This window comes from Arvicola amphibius, chromosome 11 (genome assembly GCF_903992535.2).
Source record: "Arvicola amphibius chromosome 11, mArvAmp1.2, whole genome shotgun sequence".
NCBI lineage: Eukaryota > Metazoa > Chordata > Mammalia > Rodentia > Cricetidae > Arvicola > Arvicola amphibius.
The window spans coordinates 16,703,574-16,718,829 of record NC_052057.2 but is presented as its reverse complement, the minus strand read 5'-3'; the positions used below and the strand labels follow the sequence as shown (position 1 = coordinate 16,718,829).

The window sequence follows — 15,256 nt, the reverse complement described above, 5'->3', positions numbered from 1 at the left end:
ATAAAAACAAGCTGTACCTGCCTCAAGCTGTTCTACGTCTGATTCTATATCACAATGAGGCCCTGTTTGAAAAAATCATCGAGATGATTCTCCAGCTTGGAGATTTCCCACATTAACCCAAAATCTGAGGCTAATATAGCAATAATTTTCTAAGCATGCAATAAATACAGATATATTTACATGAAAATATACAAATATAAAACAAACATGCTTAAAAATACAAATGTACAGATCCACATTTTACATTTAATAAGACAGCTTCAAGTTCCACCAAAACTTGGGGTCTCTTAGATCATTCTGCCTGTGAATGAAAATTTCTCAACTTTGGAACCCCCGGTCAACTGAGCCTTGCCACTGATGTCGTCATTCAATAATGCAACTTAGACTTCACGACATTCAGACTCTATCAGTGTGACACACTCTGCATACCCCTAAGGGATCCTTGTTAAAAACTGGTCTGGAATTTATAAGAAATAGTTCTTCAAAAATGGCCTTGCTACCAACAGAGAAAAATTTAAAAACAGGATGGATTCAGCAAATAGTTTTTTTTCCCCAATGAAGGTAAATTATTAAAATAAATCAAAGAAAACCTGTTATATAACACACCGAGAAGCTTAATTTAAAAAAAAAAAAATTTACTAAGACTATTTACATGTGAGAACACCTAGCCTGAAGTGACATTTTATTTTGTCTTTTAAAGTTTATATAACTGGCAAAGATAATTCAGATTTCTGTAATGTTTAGGAACGAGAGTTTATGTGGACTTCAGTCTTAGAGCCCCCATATACGGTGGGAGAGAAGTTTCTCTCATTACTTCCACAGCAGTATAAAGTACGTAATCCTGGCAGGGTGTTACACAAAGCCACTCAGTCTTGCACCCAGCAAGTAAGAGATTTCCTGAACACATGCAGTGACAACTTTACACAGGAATCACTGTAACGGCCTGTCTATCAAGGGAACTAAATCCTTCTCTATACCTGGAGAGAGGCTGCTTTCCAGACTCGGAAAATTCAGGGATACTAAGGAAATCACCTGTGGTACCATGTCAGTTTTTGAATGAACAGCAAGCACGGGGGCTGTACTGTAAGCACAGCACGCTGAAGTGGCTTCCACAGGCCAGTGACAACCTGCAGACAGGTTCTCAAACGGAGCACTGGCTCGGGAAAGTTACATTGGAAGCAACGCACCTCAATAACCTGGGTGACACGCGCATTGCAACTTGAAGGTGGGCTTAGAAGACAGGGCTCGATGTGTCATCTGTGCTGTCTGAGCAGGAAGCAGCTTGTTCTTCCAATACAAGAGCAGTCCCCACACATTTCACATGCCCCGTTCCGAATTCATACTTTATAGGATGCTTTCCTAGAGCTCTTGGAGCCGACAGGTTCTCCGAGCAAAATACGTGGGTCCTGCCTCCATTTTATCTATGTTGAGCACGCGTGCCATTTCATCTTATACAGCTAATTATTTTCCCTAGCCTGACTGCCTTTAATGGACACACATATTAGAAACCACCCCCCTGGATTACTGTAGAAAGTTAAAATAGGACTCTGTTCACCATTATTCAGAGTGAATAGGATTTGACAACACTGAAATTAAAACCTACTGTTTGTATCAAACAGATGAAATTTTTAACATGCCTGTGTCCTTGATTTATAGTCCTTGACTATAACCCAAGACTCCACATTATTTTCCCACAGACCACTTTATTAGAATGATACACTATATTACAGTGATATATGACTTCACCAAGCACAACTGCCATTGTACAAATACACATTTACAAGCAACAAACACCTTGACCTAATCAAAAATACCTTTTCAGTTAAGATTATAGTATCTCAAATATGTCAATCAACAATCACATAAATCTTTAACTTAATGTGAAATAAAATAAGAAAAGCTTGCCACCTTTTACTATTAAGCTATCAACTTACCTTAAAGCTAGCAGCATAGGTCTTACCTTTTTCTGGGCTTAAGTTTTTATACACTTCAAGGTCTGCCATCAAATTTAATATTGCTACACATTATTGGCCAAAGCGATAAAAAATTTTCTCTAAAGGCAAAGCCTTTTTCTGCTACACATCTCCAAGAGGGGTGGGGGGAAGGCAGAGAAATCCTTAACAGCCCCAAGAACTTGGCTCATGCTGCCCCTGATAGCATGATGACATCTTCACAGTCCAGGCTTTATAATGGAGAGAAAAATAAATCCATGAGATGATTGCAGAAGTTTGTCCTAAAGTGAACAGCACAGCCAGAGAAGCACCGTGGAAAAAAAGCATCTGCTGTGGCTGCCGCCACTGTGGGAATGCAGGCGCTGTGGCTAGTTAGGTTATGAGACCTGCATGTTTATTGAGTGCAGGGCTTAACGCCCTGAAGGCAGTATGCACATTTAATGCCTGGGAACTGGAGGTCTTTAGCCATCAAAGAAACCCTCCTCACCTACGGGGCTCACTGAGAGATACTGATTACCATAGGAGTGACGCAGGCTGAATGCAGAAAATGAACATGCACACACAGAGACACACAGAGGCGCACACACGGACTACGTGCACGCTCTTAGAAGCAAACATCACTCCATCAGAGGCAAATGCTCCCATTAAGAAATAATCCGCATGCCATCTTCTGTACCGTAGGCTACTTTTGTTCCGGTTTGGACAAGAGCACATTTGTTCAAATTGTTGAGGCTTTTTTTTTTCTTGTTCCACACTAGCAATGATCACAGAAATGAATGGAATGTTTCCAAATTAGAAGGAAAGAGGCTAGTCTCAAAATGTTTATTCAGTGGGAGCTATGTCCCTGTCTTGGGGAAAAGAAATCACACCCCTATAAACGAGTTAAATAGCATGGGTCTGAAGAAATCAGGTTTTTTTGTGAACAGGCTATTATTGCAGCAAGTGTTCCCTAAAGTATATATCTGAAACTTAATCAACTTCTCTGAAGAGATGCATTGCTAGACAGATTCCGAGGCTGAGAGAGCGGAAGAGATTTATTATTGTCTTGATTTCAAACATTTGAATTGAGTCTTGCTGCTCTGAGTATTAACCCGGTTACTCTCAGAATTCTTTCTAGTGGCTAACCCCTACTGTCATATTTTTTTACTTCCTAACCTGGGCTCACCCCACCCACCTATGGCCCCTGAGACCCTGAACATCTCCAGTATGCAGAGGACAAAGCCAGTTTCTGCTAGACGACCATCAAGGCCATCCAGCCCAGACAGCTACACCCCATCGCCACCACACCATTCTCTAAGCTGCTAGACCCGTTCAATTCATCCACCTGTTTTCCAACATATAGATCACATCTCCAAGTCTGTTAATCTCACTAGCTGCTCTTAAGTGCTCTTAAGAATCTCATTGGAATGTTAAAGGTATCTGGGTGCTCATATTTTGAAAATACTTCTTGCAAGACTCAATCTAACATACCTCCATACACGTTATTATACAAGCAGTGAAGATCCTCTGTCTGTGTACACACCCTCCCTGCCACAAACGAGCTGAGTGACCCAGAAAATTACTTAACCTCTTTGCTCCCTTGGTTTCTTAATTTGCACATCTGGTGTGCTAATACACCCTACATCAATATGTTCCAGTGAGAAATTATCCATAAAGAGCTTAGAGTAGCAATATTAGCATCACTATTATTCCACTTGAAAGCCCATCCTGAAAAGCACCAGACTCCAGGGTTTAAACTAATCACAAGTTTGAACACGGGAGGCATCCCAAAGCTTAAGATGGCTCAGACATAACCACGCTTCTTAATTAATTAAAATGTTGAACACTCTCAGGTTCATCTTACTCAAAAGACAAATGAAGACCTGGAGGGACGCATGTTTCCGTCCAACAGCTGCTGAGCAAATGCTGAGAATCGTGAGAAGGAGGGCTTGTCACCGTGTCATCCCTCACCTCCGGACAGACAGAAGAAGGTGCTCGCTCGAATGACAGAACACGCCCGACCCATCACTCATCCCTGACAAATGAACCAGGTTATACTTCCCCACAACCTGACGTGCATCCAAGACAGTAATCGCTACACAGTTTTAAGCATCAAAATCCCTAAACAAGTTAAGGATTGCCTGTAATTAATATTTGCTACATTCCGCAGGACAGAGATAAGCCACGGTTCAGTCTAACCACCTCTTTGAAGTGATGTCTCATTGATGATTTATTGAGTTCCCCTTCAAGATGCTTGGCTTTAAAATATAATGTCCTTATTGGCTCTCTGAGATGCCATTTACTGACTGTTCCACTTTAAAATGATAGGTTAGTGTGAAGATTTGCAGGCTCATCACTTGCAATGGCGAAGGGGCTGATATAAATCAAGGTAAATCCCAGCCCAAGCAAACCAGGAAAGCAACTGGGACCCAAGGCAGGATTTTGCTCTCACAGGTTCTGAAAGATATCAGAATTCACGTTTAGTGAGCACAAGAAATGCACCTGAGCTGCATTTGGTGGTGGCTCAAGAGAGGTGAAAATTCTGTTGCCCTTCAGACATATCCAACTCACATGCAGACTTTGTGAATCAACGGTCGCTGCTTCGCTACCTTCCATCCAGTCTCATAAGTATAACTTAGCCAGAGTCAGGTAGGCCCATGCGAATCTCTAATGGCTCCTGACAGTGACATATATTAAAATATATCTTCCCTAAGAAACTTAAGAAGGAGTCAGAATTTCAAACTTGACCCAACAGCCATTGAGGTGTAGCTTGCCCCTTTTGTTCCTTCATCCAAAGCAAGAACTGGACAACCGGATGAGGAACAGAGAGAAAACAAAACAAAGCAAAGCAAAACACACACACAACAACAACAACAACAACAACAACAACTCAGTGCTAGCACTCTCCAGCATTCCAGCTTAAAAGAAAAAAAAAATCACAGTAACCAACTCGGTCATTTCCAATGGCTAAAACAGACCATTTTCCAGTGCTCTAACCTGACATCTCTGAGTCCATTGAAAAGCAAACGATACCAACTGCCCAAGACATCTTGGCTGACAGCCAAACAGGGACTACACTATGTATGTTCAAAAGGAGGAAAGGGGTGGCAGTCATCATAATGCAAACGCCTTGTGCTTGGTAACACTGACAATGCAAACAAACGTTTACTTGGGACATTGACCATGCAGACTGATCCCAAGGGGAACACAAGCATAATACGAGCCACGAAGGACAGACGGACAGGTAGAAGACACTAGTTAGCATGTCCTTGCTGTGACAAAAATATCTGAAAAGGGAGAACGATTTATTCTGGCTCAGAGTCAGATGTTTCAGCCATGGTCAGCTGACTCCACAGCTCTTAAGCCTGCAGCAAGACACACACGTAGAAGGCTATGGCAGAAGGAACGCTGTTCACACCTCATGACAACCCAGGAGGAAAGAGGAAGGAAGGGTCCAGAATAAGGTGTATGTTTCAGGGGGAGTCGCCAAAACTTACTTCCTCAAATTAGGCCCCACCCCCTAACGCTGATGATAGGAGTGGCCACATGATCACTTCTCTTTAACTGCACCAGCTATGGACAAAGCTTGGATGGGGCCTGGGGACCCCTCATAATAAACCTTAGCAGTCTCCCTCAGTAGCATCCAAAGGGCACTGGAAACGCCCCAGGAGTTGGATGAGGTGGCACACCCTAATCCTAGAACTCAGGAGGCAGAAAGGCAGCCAGATCTCTGTGAATCTGAGGCCAGACTGGTCTCCACAGCAAATTATAGGACAGCCAGGGAAGTATACAGCGATACTATTTCAAAAAAAAAAAAATGAAAAAGGAAAAGATAAGACAGACGGACGGACGGGAAGAAAGGAAGGAAGGAAGGAAGGAAGGAAGGAAGGAAGGAAGGAAGGAAGGAAGGAAGGAAAGAAGAAAGCAACCAGATGCACTGAATACAACATCATTATCCACAAACGTTCAGGTCAGGGCACTAACCACACTTCTTTCTGTAAGTCTCACCAAGCCACCCAATGCCTCTAGGAAGACCGAAGTTCTAAGGCTGCCTCAGGATAGTGGGGACACCCCAATTCCAGCAAACTTGAGAACCTTTTGCCGACCACAGACTCTTCTGAGAACACAAATCTCCGGGAGTGCTACAAGGGTCAAATGTTTTCCATGGATTGAAAGGGTCACTCCTCACAAAACTGAGTCTACGATGCCTGGGGAAGGTAACGTTTGTAACAAAATGACCTTAAAAACAAGGGTTTCCTCATGAACACTGCTCCTTTCTATGAGAAAAGCAAAGAAAGAAAGCATACTGACTCTTTTGATAATAATTTTCAACAGGTCACAGCTCATAGTCCCAGTGCAGCATCTAAATCCCTAACCTAAATGACCCTTCTGAGAAGAAAATGAGACTCCCTCACTCTTGTGGAAATAGGGGTGACTGGTACCCACAGCTTCAGTCAGCCTTCACTTTCACACATGGTCATGGTTTGGGCAGTGTCTAAAGAGCATAAAGTTGTTGGAATTGATGGCAAAACCATGGGATATGGAACTAGAAAGAACAGGGTTCTACCAGGCGGCTCAGCAACATAAGCCAGATTATTTTATATTGCCATAAGCTTCAGCGTCCACGTCTACAACAGTGCCTACAGTAACAGTACAATAATGACATTCCTAGGACTGGAGAGATGGCTCAGTGGTTAAGAGTGTTGCCTGCTCTTCCAAAGGTCCTGAGTTCAATTCCCAGCAACCACATGGTGGCCCACAACCATCTGTAATGAGGTCTGGTACCCTCTTCTGGCTAGCTGTATACATAATAAAATATTTTTAAAAAAATGACATTCCTAGCCCAGGATGTAGTACAAACAAAACTGGATACAGAATCTGCTGCTAAAGAAAAAAGAAAAAAATGGTCCTCCCCACACCCAAAACATAACTTTGAGATGGCAACAGGCAAATTCTGGACCAATTAAAGGGCCCTTCTAAGGCCACACCCATATGAAGCCGTTTCCAATCTTGAGAACTTGGTTGGATTTAGGAAGCTTAACACTGACTCCATATTTAGCATGTTGCTTCCCCTGTATAAGCAGGTGAGTCAAAAACTAAAGTCTTGGGCAGACAAGATTTGGGCTCATCAGGAAAAGACACTTGCCACCCAACAACACAAGCCTGAGAGCCTGAGTTCAATCCTTGGAAATCCATGGAAACATGAAAAGTAGGAGAGACTTCACACAATCACCCTCTGACCTCCACTCATGAGCTGTGGTGCATATACACACAGGCACACACATACACGTACATACATAAACACATGCATGCATGACCTATGGTACATGCACACATGAGTATGCACATACATGTGCACACACATACATACACACACACTTTAAAAAAATAAATAATAGCTGGGCAGTGGTGATGCACATCTTTAATCCCAGAATTTACAAGGCAGAGACAGGTGGATCTCTGTAAGTTTGAGGCTAGTCCAGTTTACAGAACAAGTTCCAGGACAGTCTTCAAAGCAGAGAAACCCTATCTTGAAAAACCAAACAAACAAATAAATAAACAAACAGTAGCTGTTCACACCTATAATCCTAGCATTCCGAAGGCTGAGGCAAGAGGACAGCTTGAGTTATAAACTACCCTGGGCTAGGCAACACCACCCTTCACAAACAAAAAAATAAAACCATCCAAAACTGAAAAAAATAAATTATATGTGTGGTGCTTTTCTTCTCCTCTATGTGTTTTCTCATATAGATAGACCAGGTTAAAAAATAAAAATCTTTGGGGCTGGAGGGAGGGTTCACCACCTAAAAGCATTTGCTGCTCTTGCAGAAAGGAATTTGGGTCCCAGTACCAACACTGGGCAGCTCACAACCACCTGTAACTCCAGCTCCAGGAGAACTAGCCCTCTCTTTTGGCTTCCACGGATATCTACACATATATGTGTGTAACATACACAGACATACATATACATAAATTAAAAAATAAAATAAACCTTTTAAATAAAAAAATATTTCAAAGAAAAAGAAGTTTTAAAAACTTAGGGGAATTAATTAGTGTTAACCTGAATTTGAACCCAGGTTCAAGTCCAAGTACCCATAAATCAGTTCATAACTGTCTGCGACTCCAGTCCCAGAGGACTCCGAAGGCACCAGGCATCCACACAGACATTCATGCAGACAAAACACCATACACATAAAATGAGTAAAACAAATAGATTTTTAAAAATTTGAAAAAATAAAGACACCAGGAAATAATGTCTGAAGCAATGAACTTATCAATGATAGAAGTAGCTTTGAAGTATAGGTCAATGATGAATATTAAAGTTAAAACATCAAAAGTATTTTAATTTTCTGCTTCATTTGTTCTCCACATTGATAGTCAAATAGCACAGGATGGTTACAAAGGCTAATTCTGTTAAAGACCTTGGAGAAAAGAGAAAAGAATTGCATATTCATGAATACTAATGATTATAAAATAGAAAACCAATAACATTTACCCCCCTTATATTAATATAACTTGGAAATAATTCAGCACTATGATACATGCAGAACTTGTTCTCTGGCCAAGAAAAAAACTATATGTTACTAATAACATAGGGACTACAGTTGCTCAACATTAAATATCTGCACAGATTTATCTGTTAGAAATGGCAAAGGGAGAAGGAATCAGAAATATAACTCAAGGCCAAACTAGGAGACATATGAGAGCGTTATTTCCCAGACAGATTCACATGGCTCAAGCAAGTATTTTACAAATACTGTAAAAAAAAAAAAAAAAAAAAAAAAACCTCCAACACAGGCCACCAGCTAAGAGACTGACAATAGGTGTTTGTCCCTGAAAAACAACCAACCATCTGTCACTGACCAGCGTACTTAAGGAGGGCCTAAACACTTACTCTCACAGACACAGGCAGGGCCTGCTTCTGAAAGCCATCGTCCACAGAAGATGTAATTTTACAGAGCAGTGTCTTTAAAATGTTTATCCCACGAGCTTCCTTTGAATTCGTGGCGTCAAAACTCCAAATCATAAATTACCAGATAATGAAATCATTACTAATCTAAATCTAAACGCTGCGTGGGTTGTATTACTCTACTTGTAAAGTTGAGGTCCCCGCTCCACACAGTTTATTGTCATTTTCTTAGCTACAAAGACACAAAGCAGCCGGGCGGTGGTGGCACAGGCCTTTAATCCCAGCACTCGGGAGGCAGAGGCAGGCGGATCTCTGTGAGTTCGAGACCAGCCTGGTCTACAAGAGCTAGTTCCAGGACAGGCTCCAAAGCCACAGAGAAACCCTGTCTCGAAAAACCAAAAAAAAAAAAAAAAAGACACAAAGCAGGGAACCATTAAGTGTTGCTAGGTAAGGATGGCCCCACAGCCCTGAATTCTCCTGCAGTCAGTGAGGAATTAGGCCAGATCAATGCTCACACCCACAGACCTGGGCTACTCAAGAGTCCTTGCTCTCCTTGTCATAGGCAGATCATCTAAAACAGCTTGATGCAAAATTCATTTTATGTCTCTGTTTTCCAGTTCTACAAAGAAGTCATTTCTGATCATTAGAAAATGCCAACTCTTCCAAGATTTATCCTACTGAAAACACACATCGGCTGTCATACTGCTTAGCTCAGATACAAAGGCCAGTTGGGTTGGAACAGCAGCTTGTCGGCCTTTAGAATTAACCTGCTAGGTTGAACGATGCTCAACACATAACCTTGCCCTCAACAGGCCCTGGAGTCAATCTCATCAACTAAGAATATCACTGGAGTCTGGTAGGCTGGGTTCAGTAGGTAGATAAAACTCTGGAGCCACCTAGAGCCACAGCGAGCTCAAGTGCAACGCGTAAGCCAGGTCTTCTGCCTGTGCAGATCTCAGCACTGTGTGGCTTTCCACTACCCCTGCACTTGGTAGATAACCCCTAGCTAAAATACCAGCTGCTTCAGTAGAAACTGGGAGTCTCGGGAGGGTCAGAGAATTTGCCCAGCACAGAAACTACAATGCTAATGGTAATGGCCAGAAGAGACCTCTGAGACACAAACGAGAGAAACGAGAGAAACAACAAAAGTAAAGGCAGCTGAGGAGGTGTAGCTGAGGAGGTGTCAGCCGAAACACAGGAAAGACAAGAGTCAGCAGGATCGGCTGACACCCTCACCCCCATGCCATTCAGCAGACACCAGGTAAAAGAAACATTGGGGGGGGGGAACCCTAGAGGAAGATCTAGAAGAAATAGATAAAGCTAAACACAAACGATCTGCCAGATCACCAAGATACAAATAACTTAAGCGGATCCTTAAGAAGCAACATAATTAAGCAGCAATAAAATGCCCCCCACCCGAAAAGCCCAAAACCAGATGATTAACTGACAGGCAGTCTGTACCTTCAGTAAGGAAGATCACTAGGATCAAATTGTTCCACAAGAACTGGAAGGAACACTATCAAACTCATTTTAGCAAGCCAGTATGACCCTGATGCTAAAAGAAGATAAGGACACAGGGACACACACGGGGGGGTGGGGAGGACAGAGAGAGAAGAAAACTACAGACCGATTTTCTTCATGAACAAAATTCATGATACAAGAATTCTAAATAGAATTCTTTTTAGTCAAATTCAATAAATTGAGATCATTCGTCATGACAAAATTCACTTCATTGCAAAGACAAAGATGTTTCAGCATACACAAATCAATAAATGTAATACAATCATAAACAGCCTTAAGGAACATCTGAACAGACACAGAAAGATCCCTGTTTGGAGAATTCCAACATCCTTTCATGATAAATAGCCCTGAAGACACTAGCAATAAAAGAAACACATCTCAACATGAGAACTGCTTCCCACAAGAAACCCAATAGTCAGGGCTGAAGAAATGGCTCAGAGGTTAAGAGAGGTGAGTGCTCTTGCAGAGGTCCTGAGATTAATTCCCAGCGACGACATGGGGCTCACAAACCATCTATGATGAAATCTGGTACCCTCTTCTGCTGTGCAAGCAAACATGCAGGTAGAACACTGTATACCTAATAAAGCCTTTCAAAAAAACAATAGCCAACAGTACACTAGATGGGGAAAAAAAAAAAACTGATCATTTCCAGGTTAGATTCCGGATTGAGACAAAAGTGTGATTCTCTCCACTCTCATTCAACATAGTGCTTAAAATCTCAGTTACAGCAAAGACTAGAGAGAGCCCGGCAGTGGTGGTACATGCCTTTAATCCCAGCACTCCAGAGGCAGAGGCAGAGACAGAGGCAGAGGCAGAGGCAGAGGCAGAGGCAGAGGCAGAGGCAGAGGCAGGAGAATCTCTTTGAGTTTGAGGCCAGCCTGGCCTAGATAGCAAGTTATAGGGCAGCCAGGGCTATACAGAGATACTCTGTCTCAAAAATAAATGAATGAATGAATAAATAAATAAATAAATAAGTAAATAAATAAATAAATAATAGTGCTATTGAGATGAATGCATATTGATCACCTTAGGTCTGAGATATTCAACCTAGAATAACCTGGGGAGTTCTGACTATTTCTTCATCCCCCCCACCCCCAGCTATACACCAGGTTAGTAACAGTAGACCCTCTAGACGAGGACCAAGGAACCTTTTTCATTTTTACATTTTGCTTTGTTTCCCCAGGTGATTCCAGACCACAGCCCTGGGGTCCTTTGGCTAAAAGCATTAGTGACAAATCTCGGCTGAAAATAAGCTTCGGCTCAGCCTGTCACAACGCCAGGAAACCTGACGCTGCACCACTCCAGACAACAGCGATGCTCCCTTGCCAGTTGGCACAGAAAGTGGGACATGAAACAATACATTCTTTTAATTGGGCATAAGCCACGATCCCTTATAAAACAGGAGAAGTTGTGACAGCACATCAGTCCCGTACCAAATGACAAGATATGGGGGAAACATAAGAGCCAAAGTTTTCACAAATTCTACACTTATTCCACCCAGGTAGGGGCTGTTTTCTCAGGGCAATCTTGCTGCCCCTAAGTCGGGACTATGGCAACACGTTGCTTGAGATGCTCAGAAGACAGGCACAGGTGGGAGCACTTCTTTCTTTCTTTTATCGAGACAGGGTTTCTCTGCGTAGCCTGAGCTACCTTCTCTGTAGACCAGGCTGCCTTCAAACTCACAGGAATCTCCCGGCCTCTGCCCCAAGAGTGTAGTTTTTAAAGGTGTGTACCACCACCGCCAGGCTCATTTTTCCTTTTGGTTTGTGTTGTTGTTGACGTTTTGTTTCTTTATTAGTTTATTTAAATTTATTTCATGTGCATTGGTCTGAAGGTGTTGGATCCCCTGGGACTGGAGTTACTTACAGACAGTTGTGAGCTGCCACGTGGGTGCTGGGAATTGAACCCAGGTCCTCTGGAAGAGCAGCCAGTGCTCTTAACCACTGAGTCTCTCTCCAGTCCCTTGGTTTTTGTTTGTTTGTTTTTGTTTTTGTTTTACAGATAACACAAAAGTGTATCTTCTTTTCTTTTAAGGAAGCCCTGTCCTGCCTGATGGCTGCATGTTCCCCTGGGCCTTCTTTGTTCTTCTCTTACTGAAACCTGTGCCCTTGTCTTAGTAAGGTCTGTCCCGTGCTGTCTGCAGCAAGAATTACTCCCACAGACAAGCTCATTTAAGACTCTCGTGGAAGAGAACTTTAATAGCATACAAAACACCTCTGTTAAGCATCTTTATTAACAGCGCCATTTTAATGAGAGAAAACTCCAGTTTCAGAATTGAAACACATACCTATAACCAACATGGGAGCTCTAGAGAGCATTAGTAAATGAATTTGAACTGCCTAAGAAGTTCTACAGAAATCGTTCAGCCGCGGTTCATTTGGAGTCACTGCCCGTCTAATAAGGTACACTAGAGCTCTTAGAAGAGACTCTCTCCTTCTTTGTCAAGAAGGAATGGCTTATGGTTCTCTCCTGGGTTTCCTATGGCAAAAGTGTTAGTGAAGGTAAGTGAGGCTATAACCACAGAACCATGTATTCTATGGCACAAGGATAAAAACCAAACTCAACATAGTGTAGAAATTCGAAATAGCAGATGGCTCTTATCTCCCCTGCTAAATAAAATGAGGAAAATCTTTCTGTGGTATTTTGTTGAAGCTAGAGTTTGGATCCCCAGCACTCACATAAAAGCCAGATGTATGTGGCAGCCATCCCATAATGCCAGCAGTTGGGAAGCAGAGGGAGAGAATTCCCCCAAAGGCACGGGGGCTAGCTAGACAAGTCAAATCAGTGAGCTCCAGATTCAGCAACAGAGCTGGCATCAGTAAAATGGAGAGCAATCAATATAGGCACCGCATGTCAACTGCTAGCTGCCCATACAAATATGTGCATGTCCACACACATACATGCCACATACACATAATAAACATGAAAGAATAAAGAAATGAGAGAGGAGAAATGGAGAGGGAAAAGAAAGAAAGATAGATGGCTAAATAGAGAAAGGAGGAGCTTTGTGGGCAAGAACAATCAAGGTCAATGAAGCAGAGGTATATGAGGAGAAGGGCAAGATAAAGCCGCCACGACAGACAGGTACCAGGACGGGGAAGTCCCTCTCCAGAATGATGGATCCCAGAGCTAGAGTACACCACCCTACACATCAAGCAGGCACTCGGTGTATCAGTATGCAGGCCCAGAGAAGGGCTCAGCTAGGAATGCACCCATCGTTGGAGTGATCAGCATACACATGGGAATTACGGTTACAAACATGGATTAATTACTTCCCATTATGGGTTTCAATGAAAATCTGAACACCTCTTTGAATTCGACAGCTTACATTCAGTAATCACCACAAACATATTTGCCAAAAGGAAGGCGCCCTGATACAAACACATCCCACGTCTGTCGGGATGACTTCTAATTTACACGTTATAAAGGGGCAAACTGCAGTTTTTCATTTTCGTCTCAAAAGATGGGAGATAAGAGGTTTCCATGATTACAAATGCAATCGCTAATAATTATGACCGTGGCCTAAGGAAAAATTCCAGACCGTTTGTGTAACTAAATTAAATAATTATGGTGCCCTAGCAGAACCCAAAGTCCCCTGGTGGAAAGATATCTTGTCTTCTTATCAAAGTCTGCATACATTAGGCACAGAGTATGAAGGACAATTGGGAAAATGAGAGCGCAGAGGGAAATTAATTACAATTATGGAAATGCAACTTAAAGAACAAAGACTTAAACGTGTAAACAGGTCTAGAGGGAAACAATTCTCACTTAGTTACCGCTTAACATTGAAGAAGTCTGCCAGTCTGAAGGAGAAGTTGACTATATTAAAGACACTACTTCTTCCTTCTAATTGAGTAATTAGGAGATTGGGATTTCCAAGCATAGATGAATAAAATAGTCATGGCCCTTTCCTGTTTGGTTGACCTCCATATGGCCACAGGCTTCAAAGAAAGAATTGGAGAACCTAATGAATAATGCTAGCCAAGGGCGCTTCTTGAAGGTGATAGGCTTGTTTGACATAATTAAGAGTGAACTCAGTTGGGCAGTGGTAGCACACACCTTTAATTCCAGCACTCAGGAGACAGAGGTAGACAGACTTCTTTGGGTTTAAGGCCAGTCTGGTCTACACAGCAAATTCCAGGACAGCAAGGGCTACACAGAGAAACCCTGTCTTAAACAAACAAAAAACAAAACCACCACAACAAACCAACAGAGTTGACCCTGCACCTTCTCTCCCACCTAGGCTGCCCACACATGCAGACCTTCAGTTTGCCATTTTGTTAGACACTCTTTTCATCCCCTCTATTACCATGTAATATAAATGTCCTTGACAAGGGAAATTCAGCAAAGAAATTATAGCGCTCTGGTTTCCCAGCCAAATCCCTTCACTGAATAAAAGAGGCTGAATTGTCTAACATGAATTTTTTATAGACAGATCATTGCCTGGCTCTGACCAATGCAGGTATACAGCCTGGCAAAAAAACAGACACAGTAAATAATGCCAGGACGCTTAAGGACATGAAGTCACCCTTGTCTAAAACATTAAAGACAAAAACAGTCCTAGAGTGGCTGTAGAATCTACAAGTTGCCAAAAGATATGGGGGAGCCATTCAAAACCCACAGTCCCAGAGCCCCTCATCCTGGGGGTCCAGGGTGGCAGGGATAGCAGACTAAAGAGCATGTCTCCCTCATGAGATGCTCAAGGGATGTACCACAGAAGAATAACTTCGGGGCATCTTAAGGTGTAGACTGGGAGTAGCATGGGAGTCGCAGTCACTTAAAAGTGAGAGGAGAGGTCTGTAGAGGAAAGTCAACCTCATACCCTGCCCATCTTTCACAGCCTTGGAAATCTAGAGAGATTCAAGTGAGGAAACGTGGGGATAAGAGAATCCAT

At 42.5% G+C, this 15,256-nt stretch overlaps 1 protein-coding gene across 2 annotated transcripts in view; it reads right to left on the bottom strand.

Annotated features, from left to right (window-relative positions):
- The window catches only part of Plch1 (phospholipase C eta 1), a 163,553-nt gene that overhangs the window by 143,087 nt on the left and 5,210 nt on the right, over positions 1–15,256 (bottom strand). The gene's annotated exons all lie outside the window — the stretch shown is intronic.